We start from the raw sequence: 22,271 nt of genomic DNA, 5'->3' as shown, positions 1-22,271 counted from the left end.
AAATAAATGTTTTTTTTTATTGCTAGAAAAAAGGATTACATTTCCTAAATTTTCTTTCTCGATCTGAAAAAAAAGAAAAAAAGTATTAATATTTAACAATACATTTTAGAATACAGTACACATATTTTCATATTCAACAAAGTAATTTTTTGCCCTTTTTTGCTGTTTTCAGAATATATTGAATTTCACTGCAAATTGTGAAATCAATTGCATTCATCACTTAACAGTGGGCAAAAAAATTAACAATCTGAAAGATTGTTTAAAAAAAGCCCTGAATCTCAGTAAAACATACCTTGATAGAAATGTAACATATATATAAAAAATATCATCTAAGAACAATAACTATTTCCAATAAATAACGTCTGTAAATCTTGTTGCTTAAGCTCATACACCAAAATAATATCTGTCAAAGAAGTCCACAATAGAAATTTTTACCTTTCCATGAGGCCAAATGGTAATTTTAAAATTCTTTTTTGGTGAAATATCCAATGTTAATCCTGTAAAATCGAAATAATGGTTTCTTCAGATACTGCAATTTGTATCTAAAATTTTGGTTTCAGAAAAATTAAGTAGGAATTTGGTAATTCTGCAGGCAAACGTTGCTTGAAAATCAATTGATAATCATTACACAGTGGGTCAGATGGTGGAGTTCCACGCCTCCACCTAGCACCTGTGCCTGGTTTCCTTGCCCCTCCCTCTTCCTCCATGCGGCCCATGGCGATAGCTGAAGGACGTGTTCTGCCGGAGCTCTGAAAGACTGTGTTTCTCTACGGACTTTCGCCTGCAGCATTGCAGGTTGCTTGGCCTTTTGGTGGTCCGCCGCTGTACTCGAGGGAAATGTGAGCTGTGAATTAAACGGACTTTGCTGGATTGCTGGATTGCTGGTAACTCCGGCGCCTCGACTGTGTGCTGGAGCACGTTGGACGTTGGACTGGCTAACTGGGAGAGTTTGGGAGAGTCGCTGGGCTAATTGGAATAGGTGGATTTCGGCGGATTTTTCAGCGGAGTTCCAGCTACACCGCTGTTTGAGAAAGGGGCAGAGTGAGTAGTGAATTGCCCTTTTTTTTTTTTTGTTTTTTGTTTTGCAGCAGTTGGTGCTTCCCTTCACTGTATAGCGGCTACATAGACTGGACTTGAAATTAAGCAGGCCGTAGTCTGTTGTTGAATGCACTCTGGATAGTGTGATAGGACTACATGTCCCAGAAATCCTGGCAAGGGACAGTGGAATCAGAATTGGAACTGCTCATTATGAGTGGAGCTGTCTGCCCCGCCGCTGCAGCCTTATAATTCTGTATTGCAGCCGCTGTGTGGGTTAGACTCTCGGTCTCAGCATTCCTGATCTGGAGGTGAGAGGAGATCATCCTCCTATTATCGCGTGCTTTTTTTTTTTTTAACACTATATCTGGTTCTAATAATGGGCAAGCATCTGACGGCCAGGGCCAAGGCGATACTACGACGCCAGCAACTGAAAGAGAATTCAGGAAGTGCTAAACGGGCTGGGTCAGTTGCGGAGAAAGTAATCACTTCTGTTGAGAATTCAGAGAGTCCTGGGGAAGGTGAGGACGATCTTCCGAGTGGTAGCCCGATACAGGCTCATCAACAGAGCCCTGAAAAATCCATCATTGGTGAGGGGTAGGAGGTATTGGAGTTACCCGTGAAGGGAATGGACATGGCCCCGCTTGGCTCAGAAGTTAAATCATCTGAAACAGCTCAATGCTTGAATTCAACGGCCTCACTTGAACTACTGGCGTCTAAAGAGGCTACTACAGTCTGTGCTCTTAAAGTTTCTAAACAATTCCCGTTATTTGAGCGGAAGGGCGTAACACATGTCTCTGCTAATACAGTTGGTATTGGTGGGGCATTATCGGGCGCTCCAACTCTTCCAACCCTTCCAACCCTTCCAATTCCTCCAATTACTATTTCTCCTTTGAAAGACTCCGAGAATTTAGGATCAACGATGCTGTCTAATGACTCAGGCGAGTTAATAGCTTCCCCACCCTCAAAATACAAGAGTTACTTATCACAGTGATAAAGAACTCTCTATTTTGCCTTCCAGTAATTCTATGATCACCACTACAGGTGTTTCCACGGTATTTCTGCAATCTAAACTAGATTCTTTCGGTCCTATTACGCCTCAGAGCCCAATTGCGGGGTTGGATACTGAGACTACTGGGGATTTTCAGATTTCAGTGAAAGATATGTTGAATTTGATTTTGCAAGAAAGAAGAGAGATGAAGAAATTTCAAAAGATGGAATTGGAGGTGATTAGTAAGCATTTGGACAAAATTGAAGACTCAATGGCTTCATTTCCAACTCAACTTCAAGAAGCTGAGATTAGAATTTCGGGGGTGGAGGACAATCTGAACATTATGCAGAAAGAGATGGCCAGAGTATCCAAATTTTCGAAGGCTTTTGAATTTAAACTGGATGAGATAGAAAATTATAATAGGAGATCAAACCTTCGAATAGTGGGCGTACCAGAGAACATTGAGGGGTCGGACATGCGGCAATGGATTACTGCTTTTTTTTCTAGAGAGGTCGTCCCTGAGTTTAAGGGAGACTTAACAATTACGCGGGCGCATCGAGTTCCTGCTCACCCATTTCCTAATTCTCCATTTCCGTGGACTATCATTGTTAATTTAGCAGATGTTCGCGTCAAAGAAATAATTTTATCACAAGCTTTTAAGCAAAGACAATTCCAAGTTAATCCTACTACTAAGTGCCGGATTTTTTCTGACATGTCGGCTGCGGCTGCTAGACGGAGAAAAGACTTTGTAAAGATCCTTCAGTTATTCAAGGATAAAGGCCCTCAAGCATCGATTGCACAGCAATCTAAACTAAAAGTCTTGATTAAGGGAAAATTTCATGTGTTTACGGATGTGGATGAGGCACGTGAGATGCTTGACCAGTTGGGCTAAGGCCGGGTTAGTTTTGGAATTTGATTTGATTTGGTCGGGTGGTTATTGGAGGTTCTTTCCTTCCTCTCTCTTCTCTTCCTTTCTTTTCTTTTCTTTTTTGCCTTTGTTGCTGCTGCAATTCTGGAGATTATTACGTAGGGGGGGCATGTGAGGAACTGGGCGGGTCATGGGAACAGGGGCGCAACATCAAGGCGCCCTTATGAGAGGGGTTAGTGCCATGTGGCCAGCGTGGGAGGAAGGTGAGGGTGGAGTACAGGGCAACGGGGTTAGGTGCAAGGGGAGAGCACCTCGGTGGGGGATTGGGATGGGTGGGGGGGTGAAATGGAAAATTGGAGTTCTTGTTGGATGTGATAGAAAAATGTGTTGGCAATATTTGGTTTTTCAATGATTTAAATATATGTTTATGGGGGGGCTGAGAGTGATTTCCTTCAATGTTAATGGGCTGAATAATAAGAAAAAAATGCGAGCTATCGAGCTATGGATTAAAACAGAGTGCCCAGCAGTTTTGATGTTGCAAGAAACTCATATTCCCACGGATAAAATTAACTCCTTTTCTATGTTTAAAACTTGGTCCTTATATCGCGGGTTTTCTTGCGCACAAGAATCTCAAAGGGGGTCGCGCTTTTTTTGGATCGAAATTTAGACGCAGAGATTATTCAGTCTGAAGACGGGGGGGGAAGGGCAGTGGAGCTGGGTCACGTGTGTAACGAAAGACAGGAATAGACCAATTACTTTTGTTTCTTTTTATGCCCCAGTGGAGGATCGTGCCCCCATTTATGAGGAGTTATTCCAATCATTGTTGATGGTTCGGGGGGATATAGTTATAGGTGGAGATTTTAATATTCTTGTGGATATAAAACTAGACTCCACTGGTGCCTTGAAGAAACAATGTAAACCAAAGTCAAGAAGGTCTATGATGAAGAATATAGACTTATTAGATCTTTGTGACCCATGGCGATTAAAATTTCCACAAAAAAAAGAATTTACTTGTTGGTCGGGCAGACATAGATCCTTTTCTCGTATAGATTTTTTTTAGCTTCTAGGTTATTAAAATTTTCCCATAAAAAAATTTGCATAATGGCTTCTCAGACCACGCAATGTTGGTAATCGAATTTAAAGAAGGGAAAGAAATTAGGCCCCCTAAGAGATGGATATTTAATAAAGTATATCTACAAGATAGTAGCTGGGTTTCTTTTTTAAAATTGGAGATTGTTGAGTTTATCGCTCGTAATTCAGATACAGCTCCGCTTCACATTAGCCTTTATTCGTGGTATCATAATCGGTAAAGACGCAGACGAATGGCGTTCTATTAAACAACTTAGAACTGCACTCTATCAAAAAATTTGTATGCTTACTCTGCTTCGACAATCTAATTTTTCTAATGTCGTGCAAAATAAATTAAATGAGGCCAAACGTGAACTCAGTACGCTCTTTTTTACACAGAGTGAACAGCAATTTCTGACACAATCTCAGAGGATTTATGAGGAAAGTAATTTCTCTGGTAAACTTCTCGCGTGGCAGGCTAAAGAGCAAGCCGCTGCCAATCGGATTAATACTTTGAAATGCCCTGCTACTCAGATAGAAACATCACAGTCTGTTGTAATAGGCACTATAATGTTGTCCCATTATAAACAGATGTACAGCCAACATCACGAGATAGATCATTCTAGGCTCTCAAATTTCTTAGCTAGATATGATACGCCCTCTTTATCTCAGGTAGACAGTGGTGCAATGATGCATTTATTCTCTAAGTCAGAATAAGAGTTAGTAGTTAAGAATTTACCAATTGGCAAGGCCTGTGGTCCGGATGGCCTCCCAGCTGAATTTATTAAGGTTTTTTTAGTGCTTTTTCTGATTTACTAATACAATTAGTTAATTATATGTTAGTGGGCGGCGAAGTTCCAGACTCTTTTGGGGTGGGTACAGTTGTCAGCTTTGCAAAAAAAGGTAAAGATCCTAAAGACCCTAACTCATATAGGCCTATTACGTTATTGAATACTGATTATCAGATCCTTACTAAATTATTATCAATACGTTTTAATTTTATTTCAAAGGATCTTATTCATTTGGATCAAAATGGCTTTGTGGCCGGACGGCAATTAGCTACCAATACACATTTTCTTACTGAGGCTCTAGACTATTTTCAGACAAAAAAAATCTCTGCTTTGATCCTATTAATAGATGCGGAGAAAGCCTTTGATTTGGTGGTATGGACAACTGTATTTCTTATTTTAAAGCACTTTGGAATTCCTTCACAAATGATTAGTTTAATTCAGAATTTGTACACGGGTGCTAAAGCCAATATAGTTATTAATTCTGTTATGGTGGGTACAGTAGCAGTCCAACGGGGCACCAGGCAGGGTTGCCCCTTGTCCCCTATTCTTTTTGCTTTTTTCACCGAACCGTTAGCTACAGCAATTCGTCAGTCTGGGAATATTCCTCCTCCGATCTCTTCTATGGCAAAAATTAAATTGTATTGTTGATTAAGACGGATATCCAATCTCAAACTGCTGTTTTGCAGCTTTTTCAAGAATTCGAAGCTTTGGGAGGTTATAGAATTAATTTTAAAAAAACGGAAATTTTAGTCTGTGGTGGGGGGAGGTGGATTTACATGTTGATTTATTGGGCTGTATCAATTCAAGACCGAAGAGGTATCTGGGAGTTATGTTTTCTACTTGTGTTTCCGATTTAGCTATGCTAAACTTTGATCCTCTTTTACGCAAGGTTCAATCTTTGTTTATTAAATGGGATTTATTGCCATTCTCCATTTTGGGGCGGGTGGCACTTATAAAAATGTCTATTCTCCCGCTTTTTAATTTTTTATTTTCTGCTATTCCTTGTTTTTTGCCCAGTGGCTTTTTTTCAAAGGTAGAATCGTTATTTTCAGGGTTTATATGGGCAAAAAAAAGTCCCAGGATAGCAATGGGGACTCTTTACGCAGAAACTAAATTGGGAGGCTTATCCGTACCTAATATTAGAGATTATTATAGCACATATTTTGCACAATATTTAGAGCGGTTTAAATCTGGAATGCAGAGTCCAAACGTCTTTATGAACTTTTTTTTGGACCAAATTTGTCATGAAGCTCAGATCCCATTTCCGCTGCATATTCCTAAATCACCGAAACTCAGTCGATACAAGATGATGGTCTGGTTTTTTAAGCGTCGCGACGTTTTTCTGAAAAGATATTCTCTCCCTCAGTTTAATATTAGAACTCCATTAAGGAATGCTTTAATTTTTCTGGGGATGGATATTGGAGTTGATACTATACTACAATGGGAACGATCTGGGTTTTACACTCTTGCAGATTTTTTAAGGGAGGGGGTATGGTTGTTACCAGGAGAGATGCAGCTATTAATCTTGGGAAATTTCTTGCTATTAGGTTCTTATACTTCGATCTTTAAGACGCTGGAACAAGTGGAGCCAAGACTTATTGATTCCTCTAGTCAGTTATGGGACGATTTGTTCTTGATTCCTCGGATGAGGAAGCCAGGGGCATGGAAACGTTGCTTAGCCCAACATAATGAAGTAGATCTGAGTCAGAAAGCCATTAAAAAATGGCAAGAACAGGAGAATCACATACTTACTATAAATACTTGGAAAATTTTAAATAAGTTGAATTTTAGTGTCCTTCGAGGATCTAATTGGAGAAGAATGTTATTCTTTAGTAAATGGCTCCTGTATCGTACTCCTGCTACCATTGCGAATATGTACGTTAATACTAGTGCCACCTGTTTTAGATGTCAGCAATATTCTCCTGCTAACTGGTCTCATTTTACAGCTTACTGTTTTAAAATTGTGCCTTTTTGGAATGAGATTTTCGAATATTTGCAGAAGTATTGTGGGATCCAAATTACTTACAACATTAAATTAGTACTGTATGGATATGATTCTGATTCCGGTCTGACAGAACAGATGGTTAAACTATTATTTATTGCAATGGCAGTGGCAAGGTCTCTGGTGCTCCAGAACTGGAAGTCAATTCAAATTCCCTTGTTTAATGTCTGGCTTCAAAAAATGAGGAATGTCAGAAAGAGTGAATTGCGGTATGCACAGCGAATTGGTGGGACGAAGAAGTTTGACAAAATTTGGAGTTCTTACTTTGAGTAATGTTGGACTCTTGTATTTTGTGAATAATTTTTCTTATGTACTTTTATTTTTGGCTGCCAATTTATGTTATTGTCACATTGAAATTATGATACAAGAACTTCAATAAAAAAGTATTTAAAAAAAAAGAGAATCATTACACAGTGTCCAGCCTCTTTCACATTTTAGACAAACTGTGTAATGACCAGAAGTTATAGAAGGTCCATTATGGAAAATTATTGCAACTGCAACAAAAGTTTTTCCTGATATTGATAATTGATGTCCTGTAAACTTCTTTATTAAAGTGTCCAATTTTGTTCCATCAGCTCTACAACGTTGCATCATTAAAATTACATACTGTCCATATTTCTTTAAAAATAACGTTGATAACATGTCTGATTTACATTGAGAACATTCAATGTTGTGATTTGCATCTTTAACTAATTTACTAAAAGTCACTGATTTACTCTCTGGTAATGTTAAATATATGAACCGTTCAGAATCAACATTAGAGCTGCATGTGTTTTCACAACTATGTTCCCATTTATAAGAGAGACCAAACATATTTGCTATTTCTACCCCTTCATCTTCCAGTACCATAAGCATATACATTAAGAATTCCTGTGCATCTTGCTGGACTTTTTGAGTAAACTGTGTACATCCTGAACATACATCTAAAAGATTTCTAACATCAGAAGCACTTTCTATTTTAGTTTTGTCATTACTCAGCTTCTCATAAAGAAAACTCAGCAGAGAACAGAATCTTTTTTCATGATTTAGTATTATCGGCTCTTGCAAACTTTCAAGATAAAATACAACGTTCAGCACTACATTAGCGTAGCAGTTGACACCAGAGCTATTTTCAAAATGACAACCTCTTCAACATTGTCCTTTTTCTTTTTGCTTGGAATCACATCACTCTCCTTTTGTTTTCTCTTCTGTACATCCTTATTACAGATATTCTCAATTCTCCTTTTCCGACAAACAACACGTTTTTCAAACACAGGATACTGACCTAAATGAGGAGCATAGCTTCTTCTTAATCTATTATATTCCTTTACACAGTTTGCATCAGCACTAACTTTTGACTCATCAAAGTCTATCATGAATAAACCAGATATTTTTTTCACGCGTGACAAAGCAACATATGCCATACCTTCTTTAAACACAGTAGATCCAATGTTTACAAAAGCACTATCTACAGTTAATCCTTGAGATTTGTGAATAGTTACAGCATATGCTAGAGAAAACGGAAACTGCTTCCTACGTACATATAAGTCTTTCACAAGCAAGAAACAAACTGAACAACGACTAATGTCTTTAACCTCTTCAATCTGATCAAATTTTATTTTTAAAAATTCAATTCCAACTTTTTTCTGGTAATTAACATACCCACAACTTTACCCATAGCTACATTCACTAAACCTTTTTCTACATCCAAATTACGACTTAAAATTACTCAACAGTTCATACATACATAAAGATTCTATTCTAAACCAGCTGTTTTCAAGATGTTTTTCTCTAGAGAATCCAATTTAGTTGTCAATTTGCTTGTCAACATAATAGTTATTCCTTCATGTTGTATTTTATCCACAGCTTCCAGTTTTACAATCTCTTCATTTTCAAATTTCAAAAGTTCTTGATTGAATATAGAGCATTCATGTAGTGTTGGCATTAAGCAGATTACAGTATTTTTTCCAGCAATTTTCTTGTATATTTTCTCTGGAACTATTTGTTCTGTTGGAAACAAATTACATAGCAATCGACTCTGTAAAGCTTTTCTTCCATGTTCTGTGAGTAGTCCAATTCTGATATCTTTGAGAATACTTGCATAATCATCATCATTTGCTTGCCGCATATTGGTAATGAGTTCTTTGTACTCAAAGTATGTCCAAATATTCACATTACCTATAATTCCTAACGACTTTTTTGTGTCTTTATGTGTAAGAGTATGAAATACTGGTTGTCCTTTAACTGGAGTGAGCTGCAGTAGATCCCCAAAAACTATAACATGTTTTCCTCCAAATAGCACATCATAGTTTGTCTTTAGAATTTGCTGCATTCTTAAATGCACAAAGGCAAGCATTAAGTTTGATACCATGCTTACCTCATCAATAATGAGAACTTTCATTTTTTTCAATACTCTTGAAACTTCAAAACATGCTTCTCCTGTTAGCTTGTGGTATTGTATTTTGTTCTCATGCTCTACTGGTAACAATCGATGGAGGGTAATTCCTTTTATGTTATATGCTGCTAACCCAGTTGGAGCAGTAACAACACAAGACAAAGTTGAATCAGTTTTTTTCTGTAGGTAGCTTCTAATTACTTTAATCAAGAAACTTTTTCCAGTTCCAGCTTGTCCACTCACATACATTCCGATTGGTTCAAATGATGTGCATGAGCACTCTTTATTTTCATGTAGTAATCCATGATCAATTTGTTTTGTGACTTCCTCATAAGTTTGTTGTTGTTCATCATTCAGTTGCTGTTCCAAATTTGGTAAGTTTATTAAATCTTCCTGAGCTTGATTCATAGCTGTTTCCACTTCAGTCATGGCTATTGCAGCTTCATTTTCTACGATTGGTTGTCCTAGGGGATCTTGACTGAGCGTCCCACAGCTGTGACTGTCTTGAGAACTGTCTCTAGCTACTTCAGCTGCAATTGTTGCTTCTTGTTCAATTTCTTCATTTAACATTTGTACATAAGTTGTGAAAGTACTGCATTCTATGGTATCTTTGCATGCATTAAAGGAATCTTCATAGCTTTGAAAATGTCCAAATAATTCATCCCCTGAGCGCCATGGTTTAAACAACTGTAAAAGTGCTAAGTGGTAAAATTCCTTCTTGTCAGTAGTGTCGCAACTCAGCTTTCTGTGATTAATCAAACTTCCTTTTGTTTGTTTTACCAAACATCCTTCCTCACCAATGACTTTATATTTTCCATTGTTGATGTCTTCTGTGGCATTCCGTTTATAAATGTAGTTCTGCAGCACTTCATAGAGACACATGTTCTCAAGATGATGACTTCTCTTTGGGTAATATGTGTCCAACATGTTTGTTCTTAAAATGTCTGTACTTTCAGGTTCGTACTCTGCTAAATATTCAATTTCTCGAATAGATTTCAGTACCCGATTTCGCATTCCTGCAAGGCCTAAACTTACCCAAATTATTCTTCTGGATTTGGAGTACAGACTTGCAGCTGATAACCTATCTGAGCATTTGTAAGAGCCAATTTCTCGATGCGATAACATCTTTAAACTGAAACTGTATAGCTTTTTACTGACAGTCTTCATGTGAGAAATCTCTTCCCACATTTTAATTTTCTCAGATTTAGTGATGTAAGATGTGACATACCGAGCAACAGCAATAGAATTGTCAGCTACATACTGAATATCCATGTTAGCATTCCACATGGATAAAATGACTGGGTTGTAGTCATTTATATATTTTGACTCTTCTTTTCTTCTTAGGTTGTAGGTATTCTTAGGTGATTTTCTTGTAATAGTATGTCGCACAGCTGACATAAAACTGTTTACTCTTCCTTTTGAAAGAACAGGTTGTGGAAATCCAAATCGACATTTTGTGTAGAATTTATCTTTACTCTTGTACTTTCGTCGACAGTATTTTCCACACCGATGACTTTGGAAACGTAAAACTTGCTCTTTTAAATTTTTTCTTCTGTGCTTTTAGGTATAGCACATGTTGCATATCCTTCAATGAAAGATAAAACTGCATCATCAGAATCTGTTCCAAATTTTGGGGCATCCTTGATCCACAACAGCATATGAATATGAGGAGCACCTCTTGCTTGGTACTCTTTTCTCCAAAAGAAATCCACAACTTGTCCAAGAGGTGGATTTTTTTATTGCAGATGAAGGACATCATAGCCTCAAATCTATGATTGAAATATCTGCATACATTAACCGGATCCAATGAACACAATTCTCCTGCTGTCTTGTATTGGATGTTTTCAATATTTGAATTTGCCTCTCAAAGAAAATCCAGTAAATCATCCCAAGCGTACTCTGCACAGCTTAGGGTAAGGAACCATGTAGGAGTTCCTAAATTCCGTAACATACATTTCAATTCTCCATGGCGTCGGTACCAATATTCATTAGTCCCACGCTGACAAGCAATTAGATTAATCAATTGAGATTCCAAATGATCATCTCGCTGTTGCACTTTGTTCAGAAAATCCTTTGCAGACACATTATGTAGATGTACTCCAGTTTTCAAAATGTGATTTACTGCATAAGATAGTGCTGATAAGTCACTTTCAAATAAAAGATGGAACAAATAAGGAATACTTTGACGAAATCTTGGATCTTCTGCATATAATCTTGTAGTCCGATACTCAGAAGCAGGAATCTGTACTGGACGTTCATCATATCGTCCACCTTTTCCTGTAGGAAACAGCTGGGGAAAACAACAAGCTTCCAAGCTCTCCTCCCATACACTCACGGGAGTTCCTTTTGCTTTTTTCATCTGAAAGAGATCAATAGTGTTTCCCATAACTTCTTTAGAATGAAGAGGATGTATGCTGAAATGTTCATAAATTTCTTCTTCTTTTGACTTATCCACTTTTTCAATTTGCCCAGTTGGTATTCCTGTGTCCACTAGTAAATCTTCTTCATCTTCTTCCATATAAATTGATTCATACCATTTATTATTTCTTTTCAAATATGAATTTGCTCTTTGTACTTTTCGTACATCCACCAGCTCCTGCCAAATTTTCTTATTCTCTGTAGGTACACCATTAACCAGAATAACTAATGGTTCAGTTTCCAAACTATCTGCACCAATTGTTTCAATATTTTTTTTCAAATCTAATGGCAAATAGACAACTCTTCCTTTTAAACCTCTTTGTAAATCTGTAGGAGGTAATTTGCCTGTTTTGGGCTCCATACGAACTATAGTCTGAAACGGATGGACACATTGAATGAGTATAGACTCATACGTATTTAAATCACTAAGTTTTGCAGGAATATCAACCAATTCTAAATTATTATGTACAGCTCTAGCAGGCATTTTATTTTCTTCTAACTTGTTATAACAGTATTTACAAATACGCTGATCTTGAATGAATGAATGAATGAAAGGAAATTTATAAACGCGCAACTAAGCCCGAAGGCATCAGGGCGCCTAACCAAATAAAATCATAAAAGGCAAATCAAAACTAAGGGTAGGCTTTGGCAAATAGCCACGTCTTAAGGGCCCTCCTAAAGGCTTGCTTTGAGGGAAGGGATTTAATTTCCACTGGCAGAGTGTTCCACAACCTAGAGGCCAAAGTTGAAAAAGCTCTGTCACCCCACTTGGCTCTACGAACCCGGGGGACTGGTAGCAAGAATTTGTTAGCAGAACGAAGAGTTCTGGAAGGGGTATAGGGGGCCAGCAGGTCCCTTAGGCCTCCAGATCTATTTGTAGCCAAATCCCCGTAGATCAAACACAAAGACTTAAAAGAGATCCTGGCCTCAATTGGAAGCCAGTGCAGTGTCTTTCTGGCAGCCAAAGCAGAAGCCCGTTTAGGCAAATCTAATACAAACTTAGCGGCAGCATTCTGCACCATTTGAAGTCGCATTAACAGGCCCTTGTGAATACCTAAATATAAGGCATTACAATAATCAAGTCTTGAGCCTATTAATGCAATAACAATTTGTTTTCTGGCTTGGAAGGACAGATAGTGTTTAATCTTCCGTAGGATATTTATTAGACCCCAGCAAGTGGAAATAGTCCTCTTTACTTGCTGACCCATCCCCAGGGTAGGGTCAATCATGACTCCTAGATTTCTGGCCAGTGTAGTAGGTATCGGACACAGCCCCAGCGATGTGGGCCACCAGTCCGCCGACCAAATGGCCTCCTTTCCTCCAAACACAAGAATTTCTGTCTTTTCGCCATTAAGCTTCAATGAGTTGCAGATCATCCATTGAGCAACTGCCTCCATACAGTGTCTAAAATTGGAGGCAGCGGAGATGGCAGGTTGGGCGAAAGACATCAATATCTGCGTGTCATCGGCATAGGAGGTTACCTCCATCCCGTAAGATCTAATAAGCCTGGCAAGTGGGGTCACATAGATGTTAAAAAGGGTCGGACTTAGTGCCGACCCCTGAGGGACCCCACAATGCACAGGAAGGGATGGAGATAGAAACTCCCCCAGCTTAACTCTCTGTTCCCAAATCAAAACAATTTTCCAGAAACAAATATGTAGCAAAATCCTTCCACTCATAATTATTTTCTTTTTCACTTTTTTTATAGAGATCAACATTCCTTGTTTGATTTTTGATTTTTGTAATGGCTTCTCCGGCAACAAATACAACAAATATTTGGTCTTTTATTAGAGATGATAGTAAATTTTGTCATTTGATCTTCAAATGTTTTACTAACATTGGGTTTTACATTCTCTTCCACATTTTCTTCAATAACTGTGTCATTTCCTGCACTTTCTTGCTCTGGACCAAAGTAACAAAACTCAATATCCTCACAAACCTTCTTCACATCTGTTACAGATCCACGGAACAGAGCACTATTCAACTCATGTAACTTTAGTGCTGGACTTTTAGCAAAATACAATCTTCTCACAAACTTTCTCATTTCAGTATGATGAACTGCCAGCATCCTAAAATGGTGAAAAACACTTTGACAAACTTTCCTAGAAAGACAAGCCGGAGAATGTCCTTGCAAACCAGTATTCTCTCTCACTCTGCATGGATCTAGTCTTTGAAGCACCTTAATCTTCTGTTTAACACTTTTTTAAATATATTCTCTTAGAAAGTCACAAAATGTATCAATAGATTCCTGTCGTACAGTACAAATACTACTACAATTCCAAGTGTACACTGGGGCTTTAGGACGTCTACCCATAACCTCATCAGCTAACACTTCTTCCTCATTTCTTGGAACCATTTTCTCCTTTTCCATTACACAACCACCCTTAACTTCATAAGCTCGACCACTGGTGTCAACTGCATGCAGCAAACTATTACTTTGAAGATAACTCTCTTCATTAAAAAATGGTTCAGTACTTGAACTATGCTTCCATTCTCCTAAGAACACTTTACAAAAGTTTTTTTTTTCACTTCTCTTTTTCTTTTTCTTTTTGACTTCATTACATTCACTAATTTATCTAATGTACGGATCCTGTTCAAAATTAAAATGAATAGTTTCCTTTTTAACTCCAAAGCCTTTGCAACAATTGTTTCAATATGTTTCTTTTTCTTATAAAATTTGGCTTTCTTCCTATATTTTTTCACATCCTTTAGCAAATTGAACATCACTCTTCTCTCAAACATTTTTCTAGGAATGTTTTTAAAATCTATTTTTCTTTTTAAGTCATTCTTTCTTACTTACATTAGCATTTAGTATGGATTGTCTTGTTGTTTTCTACTTGAAACACTATTTCCAGTGGATATATTTTATACATTTTTTCTTGGCTTGAGGATATTTAAAAAAAAATCCTTAGTCTGCTTACCAGAAGTCTTTTTCTTTTTTCCAACATGAGGTTCTTCAACTAATTTTTTTTGTCCAGTTGTCTTCAAATATAGATGTTGTTGCTGTTCTTTTCTCTTTCTTGATTTTATAGGCATCTTTAATTTATTTCAGTCTTGTTCAGCAATACTTGAAAGAAACTAAAAAAAAAAAATACCTTTATGTAATTTATATATATTACTATATTTTTTATGAGCTTTTCAAAACATATGATATGAGCTATCCTTTTCCTACGACTGCAAGTCTAACACAATAAAAGCTACACAAATTAAATCTCTGACAACAATTCCTGTGTGCACACAGACTCATGGTGTGATTCTAGGCAGAAAACAATATTTGATTGACAATTTCAAAGCACATTTACTACTGTGGTTGAGCAGGTGATAATTACTGTAAGAGCCTGACACATTTTCCTTATAGTTTAGAGAGGCAGAAAAGAGCACATGTCCTAACAGCTACTTGAGAGCATGAGCATGTGGAACCTGAGTGAGTGATTAGACTAGAGCAAAAGAAATGAGCCTTGGTGATGTTTAATGTGTTAGTGTTACACACTACTATCTGAAATACCACACAGTGCTGAATACTTAGCATGGGAGTGCAGGAGAAGCAGTTGCTTATGTGCTAAAAGTTTGTTTCTGGAGACTGTGTATTGTCAGGTGCAAGAGAGATCAGCATGGACACTTGCAGAACTGCATGAAGACTGCACAGGTGTATGTAAGAGTACATGTAGGGTAAGGATTAATTGCAGTTTTGAACATGTAGGATCTACCTCACCCATGGCAGGAGTGGAAGGAATATCTACCCTGTTGTTTTCAAATGTGTTAGCATTTGCCTCTTATTTGTGAGATAGTGATTTCTGCTGAATGCAAACCATCACAGTTCAAGAAAACAAGTTGCCCCTTTCCTACGAATGCAAGTCTTACAGAACCAGGCCAACACAAATTAAATCTCTGACAACAAATTCCTGTGTGCACACAGACTCATGGTGTGATTCTAGGCAGAAAACGATTGTTCATTGGCAATTTCAAAGCACATTTATCACTGACGTTTTGCAAGTGATTATTACTGTAAGAGCCTGACACATTTTCCTTATAGTTTAGAGAGGCAGAAAAGAGCACATGTCCTAACAGCTACTTGAGAGCATGAGCATGTGGAAACTGAGTGAGTGATTAGACTAGAGCAAAGGAAATGAGCCTTGGTGACATTGAATGTGTTAGCGTTACACACTGCTATCTAAAATACCACACAGTGCTGAATACTTAGCATGGGAGTGCAGGAGAAGCAGCTGCCTGTGTGCTAAAAGTATGTTTCTGGAGACTGTGTATTGTCAGGTGCAAGAGAGATCAGCATGGACGCTTGCAGAACTGCATGAAGACTGCACAGATGTATGTAAGAGTACATGTGGGGTAAGGGTTAATTTGAGTTTTGAACATGTAGGATCTACCTCACCCATGGCAGGAGTGGAAGGAAAATCTACCCTTTTGTTTTCAAATTTGTTAGCATTTGCCTCTTATTTGTGAGATAGTGATTTCTGCTGAATGCAAACCATCAAAGTTCAAGAAAACAAGCTGCCCCTTTCCAACGAATGCAAGTCTTACAGAACCTGACCAACACAAATTAAATCTCTGACAACAAATTCCTGTGTGCACACAGACTCATGGTGTGATTCTAGACAGAAAACAATTTTTCATTGGCAGTTTCAAAGCACATTTACTGCTGTGGTTTTGCAAGTGATAATTACTGTAAGAGCCTGACACATTTTCCTTATAGTTTAGAGAGGCAGAAAAGAGCACATGTCCTAACAGCTACTTGAGAGCATGAGCATGTGGAACCTGAGTGAGTGATTAGACTAGAGCAAAGGAAAGGAGCCTTGGTGACATTGAATGTGTTAGCGTTACACACTACTATCTAAAATACCACACAGTGCTGAATACTTAGCATGGGAGTGCAGGAGAAGCTACTGCCTGTGTGATAAGAGCGTGCTTCTGGAGACTGTGTATTGTCAGCTGCAAGAGAGATCTGCATGGACGCTTGCAGAACTGCATGAAGACTGCACAGATGTACGTAAGAGTACATGTGGGGTAAGGGTTAAATGCAGTTTTGAACATGTAGGATCTACCTCACCCATGGCAGGAGTGGAAGGAAAATCTACCCTGTTTTTTTCAAATGTGTTAGCATTTGCCTCTCATTTGTGAGATAGTGATTTCTGCTGAATGCAAACCATCACAGTTCAAGAGAACAAGCTGCCCCTTTCCTACGAATGCAAGTCTTACAGAACCTGACAAACACAAATTAAATCTCTGACAACAAATTCCTATGTGCACTCAGACTCATGGTGTGATTCTTGGCAGAAAACGATTTTTCATTAGCAATTTCAAAGCACATTTACCGCTGTGGTTTTGCAAGTGATAATTACTGTAAGAGCCTGACACATTTTCCTTATAATTTAGAGAGGCAGAAAAAAGCACATGGCCTATCAGCTACTTGAGAGCATGAGCATGTGGAACCTGAGTGAGTGATTAGACTAGAGCAAAGGAAATGAGCCTTGGTGACATTGAATGTGTTAGCGTTACACACTACTATCTAAAATACAACACAGTGCTGAATTCTTAGCATGGGAGTGCAGGAGAAGCAGCTGCCTGTGTGATAAGAGCGTGCTTCTGGAGACTGTGTATTGTCAGGTGCAAGAGAGATCTGCATGGATGCTTGCAGAACTGCATGAAGACTGCACAGTTGTATGTAAGAGTACATGTGGGGTAAGGGTTAATTGCAGTTTTGAACAAGTAGGATCCACCTCACCCATGGCAGGAGTGGAAGGAAAATCTACCCTGTTGTTTTCAAATGTTTTAGCATTTGCCTCTCATTTGTGAGATAATGATTTCCGCTGAATACAAACCATCACAGTTCAAGAAAACAAGCTGTCCCTTTCCTACTAATGCAAGTCTTACAGAACCTGACCAACACAAATTAAATCTCTGACAACAAATTCCTGTGTTCACACAGACTCATGGTGTGATTCTTGTTAGAAAACGATTTTTCATTGGCAATTTCAAAGCACATTTACCGCTGTGGTTTTGTAAGTGATAATTACTGTAAGAGCCTGACACATTTTCCTTATAGTTTACAGAGGCAGAAAAGAGCACATGTCCTAACAGCTACTTGAGAGCATGAGCATGTGGAACCTGGGTGAGTGATTAGACTAGAGCAAAGGAAATGAGCCTTGATGACATTGAATGTGTTAGCGTTACACACTACTATCTAAAATACCACACAGTGCTGAATACTTAGCATGGGAGTGCAGGAGAAGCTACTGCATGTGTGCTAAAAGTATGTTTCTGGAGACTGTGTATTGTCAGGTGCAAGAGAGATCAGCATGGACACTTCCAGAACTGCATGAAGACTGCAGAGATGTATGTAAGAGTACATGTGGGGTAAGGGTTAATTTGAGTTTTGAACATGTAGGATCTACCTCACCCATGGCAGGAGTGGAAGGAAAATCTACCCTGTTGTTTTCAAATGTGTCAGCATTTGCCTCTCTTTTGTGAGATATTGATTTGTGCTGAATGCTAGCCATCACACTTCAACAAAACAAGCTGCCCCTTTCCTACGAATGCAAGTCTTACAGAACCAGACCACCATGAATTAAATCTCTGACAACAATTCCTTTGTGCACACAGACTCATGGTGTGATTCTAGGCAGAAAACAATATTCCTGGGTGATACCAGTACACCTTTACTTATGGTGAAGACATACTCCATAATACCTGACAAGTTTAAGGCAGTTAAATATCTTCCAAAACATAAAATGTAAAACACAACTTTAAAACAAGAATCTCATTTACATTTGTTTTTATCAAAATGCACCACATACATCCCCTCTCAAATTCATAACTCACCTTTAAAAGTAGTTAGTTGGGAAAGAAATGTGGCACTCACACAGCAGATTATCAGAGCCAGAATCTCTGAACTGTACACCTCTCAGCAGAACCAGTAAATGGCAATGTTTCCCTCTCTTTTTTCACACATATACATGTTAACTTCAAATCACAGTGCTTCCCACATTTTTTCAAATGGAAACACACATTTCTATTGGTTGCAAATTTCAACCCTTTCCAAATGATCCCTACCCCCAACATGACTTCTGCCTCCTACCATAGCAACAGGTCATGGAACACTGGTGTGAGCAGAGAGGTCAGAAGTTCAGCACACAATGTTTCTAATCCAAAGAGCAAGAGTGCTTGACTTTTAAACCTAACAGCAAATCCAAAGTAATGTTCTGTGGGAACACATGTTTCTGAGCCAATGCAAAACATGCTTTAAAAATTTAAACATACAGCCTTGTTTTTAGTGTAGAATGGTGTGAAACAGCCAATGAGTTCTTTTTATTAAAATAAAAGTATGTAAGCCTCCATTTTACAACTATCTTTCTTTTCATATTGCCATTCTACTGAAAGACACCTTCTGAGTGCATCCAGATCTCCTTGAAAGATGTTCACAGTGTGGATTGTAGGTCATAGCTATGTCTTCTGGAGTGAAAAGTATGCAGAAAAAAGAGGTATTTTCAAAGACCTTGCTTTGCCAAATGTAGACATTAAATGGATTGGTCACAGAGGGTTAAAGTGGCACCAATTAATGCCTTTGGTGAAATCCTTTCTACATCTTCCACAGCCTGACCTTATATAATTGTGCACTGTGGTGGAAATGACCTAGGCGCTTTAACTGGGGTAGGTCTGTAAATGCTTGTTAAGGACACCTTTGTGCAATTGATGTCACTTTTTCCACAAACTACCTTTGTATATTCTAATATATGCTAAAGGCAAAAGTGGAACTGGTCCAACCAATATTGTCCGCAGATTGACAAAGCAAGAAAGCACGTCAATAAGTCTGTTTCTGCTTTCCTCAGAGACTATGGTATGAGTTCTATATACCACAACAACTTGCGTTACAACATGCAAGGCATTTATAGAGGAGACGGTGTTCATTTCACAGATGAAGGCAACAGAGTCTTCCTCTTGAACTTTAGACTCTGCATCGGTACTTACTTGTAGGTACCAAAAAACACTCAATGAACACAACGGCTCTTTTTAGAGCCAACCAACATCTAAACACTTAAACTTGATTTTTTAATCTATTTTTTTAAATGTTTTTTTTGCCACCGTGCGCGCACCGTACATGCACCGTGCATGAACCCAGCGATATTTTTTTTAATTTTTTATTTTTTTTTTAGACCTAAGAGGTCTTTCTCTACCCTGCCCCCTTTTCACGTTCTCCACTTGTGTTTTTAGCTCTCTTCTACCTCTAAAACTCAAAATGGCGGCTGGGGGTGCGCGCACCGTGCGCGCACCCCGCTATTTTTAGAAAAAATAAAAAAAAAAATTCACCCTTCGTGGTCCTTCAGGGACCCCCTGACAAAGGCTAGGGGGTCAGGAACTATCTACCCTGCCCCCTTTTCACGTTCTCCACCTTTGTTTTTCACTGCCACACACACAACACACAAAATGGCGGTCGACACTTCCTGATTTCGACCGATTCGAATGTTGACTATCATGAATCCACCAATCAGAATTACGCTCCCGCATGTTAGGGTGCGCGCACTGTACGCGTACGGTGCGCGGCTATAGATATGTATGTGCTTTTAAATGCAATTTTCTCAGGAACTACTGAACAGATTGAGACCATATATGCAAAAGGCACATGCCTGACCTGAGGACTACCTCTTTGCCAAATTTCAAGTAATTCTGTTCAGCCGTTTGGGCTGTACCTTCGACTAAAGGTCCTATGGGAAAATGCATGGGGAAAACACGTTTTGGGACCCCCCTTTTTTCTCGGCCCCCGCTTGACGAATCCCCCCGAGACTTTCAGGGTAGGAGCTGAGCGGAGCGCCCCATTCATTTGAAAATTTCGCGAGGATTCCTCAACCGGCGCCAAAGTTATTCAAAATAGAATTTTGAGATTTCCTATGGAAACACGGTCCTAACTATAACTATCTACTGGCGACCGCCAGTAGATAATATATATATATATATATATATATATATATATATATATATATATATATATATATATATATACAGTTCCACAAATTGCCAAAGCTTCAGGACGCACTCTCCATAGGAAAAATCAGGCAACAACGTAGTCTGCAGCTCCCTGGTTAAAAACGTTGCCTTACGCGTTTCAGACATAAGCTGTCCCTTCTCACAGGCAGAGCGACATCAAATGAAAGGCAAATATTGCTGCTGAGTATTACATATACCTTTAATTGCCTTCAGGTGAGGCCTCGAAGTATCATAGAATTGCATTCTGGGAACAGCAGTTCTTACATCAGCCTCGTAGTTCATAATAAACAACCAATGTCCACTCTCAATATATTTATAATTTCGCCATTAGTGGGCTTACCAGTGGAAGCAGGAAAACGTTGTTAAAGCTTTAGCAATTTGTGGAACTGTATATATATATATATATATCAGGCTCCATGGGGAAATGTCCAAAATTGAGCAGCACTCGAGAGTAAGTAGCTTTTCCCCAACAGCTTTTATTGGTACGGCCGTCCTGCCGCCGAGCTTGCACCACCCCTGGTGAGGGGGCCACGGAGCTCCTAGAGATGGAGAGTTTGCTAAGTGGGGAGTAAGCACGGACTGAGGGCATGCGTGATCGGAGGGGCTCATGCGGAGCCTTCATAAATCACTGGATTAAGGGTGCATCCATCCAGGATGAAAAATGGACTGTGAATCCTCAAGGCTACGTGCGAATAATAATGCAGCCCATTTGGGCAAACGATAATGCCGAACTAAGGAACTTACATGACCACAATGCACCTTTCTGACTTTTAAAGCCCATGAAGAAGTAAGCTAACGAAACGCGTCGGCGAGAGTCAGGTGTTTGTAATTACTCTGACCGCGCATGCCCGTACCAATAAAAGCTGTTGGGGAAAAGCTACTTACTCTCGAGTGCTGCTCAATTTTGGACATTTCCCCATGGAGCCTGATATATTGGCGGCCGTCATGCCGCCGAGCTTGCACCACCCATGGTGAGGGGGCCACGGAGCTCCTAGAGATGGAGAGTTCGCTAAGTGGGGAGTAAGCACGGATTGAGGGCGTGCGTGATCGGAGGGGCTCATGCGGAGCCTTCATAAATCACTGGATTAAGGGTGCATCCATCCAGGATGAAAAATGGACTGTGAATCCTCAAGGCTACGTGCGAATAATAATGCAGCCCATTTGGGCAAACGATAATGCCGAACTAAGGAACTTACATGACCACAATGCACCTTTCTGACTTTTAAAGCCCAAGAAGAAGTAAGCTAACGAAACGCGTCGGCGAGAGTCAGGTGTTTGTAATTACTCTGACCGCGCATGCCCGTACCAATAAAAGCTGTTGGGGAAAAGCTACTTACTCTCGAGTGCTGCTCAATTTTGGACATTTCCCCATGGAGCCTGATATATTGGTGGCCGTCCTGCCGCCGAGCTTGCACCACCCCTGGTGAGGGGGCCACGGAGCTCCTAGAGATGGAGAGTTCGCTAAATGGGGAGTAAGCACGGATTGAGGGCGTGCGTGATCGGAGGGGCTCATGCGGAGCCTTCATAAATCACTGGATTAAGGGTGCATCCATCCAGGATGAAAAATGGACTGTGAATCCTCAAGGCTACGTGCGAATAATAATGCAGCCCATTTGGGCAAACGATAATGCCGAACTAAGGAACTTACATGACCACAATGCACCTTTCTGACTTTTAAAGCCCATGAAGAAGTAAGCTAACGAAACGCGTCGGCGAGAGTCAGGTGTTTG

Source organism: Triturus cristatus, chromosome 2_2 (assembly GCF_964204655.1).
Source record: "Triturus cristatus chromosome 2_2, aTriCri1.1, whole genome shotgun sequence".
In the NCBI taxonomy this organism is placed as follows: domain Eukaryota; kingdom Metazoa; phylum Chordata; class Amphibia; order Caudata; family Salamandridae; genus Triturus; species Triturus cristatus.
Note: the sequence above shows the minus strand (reverse complement) of the source record.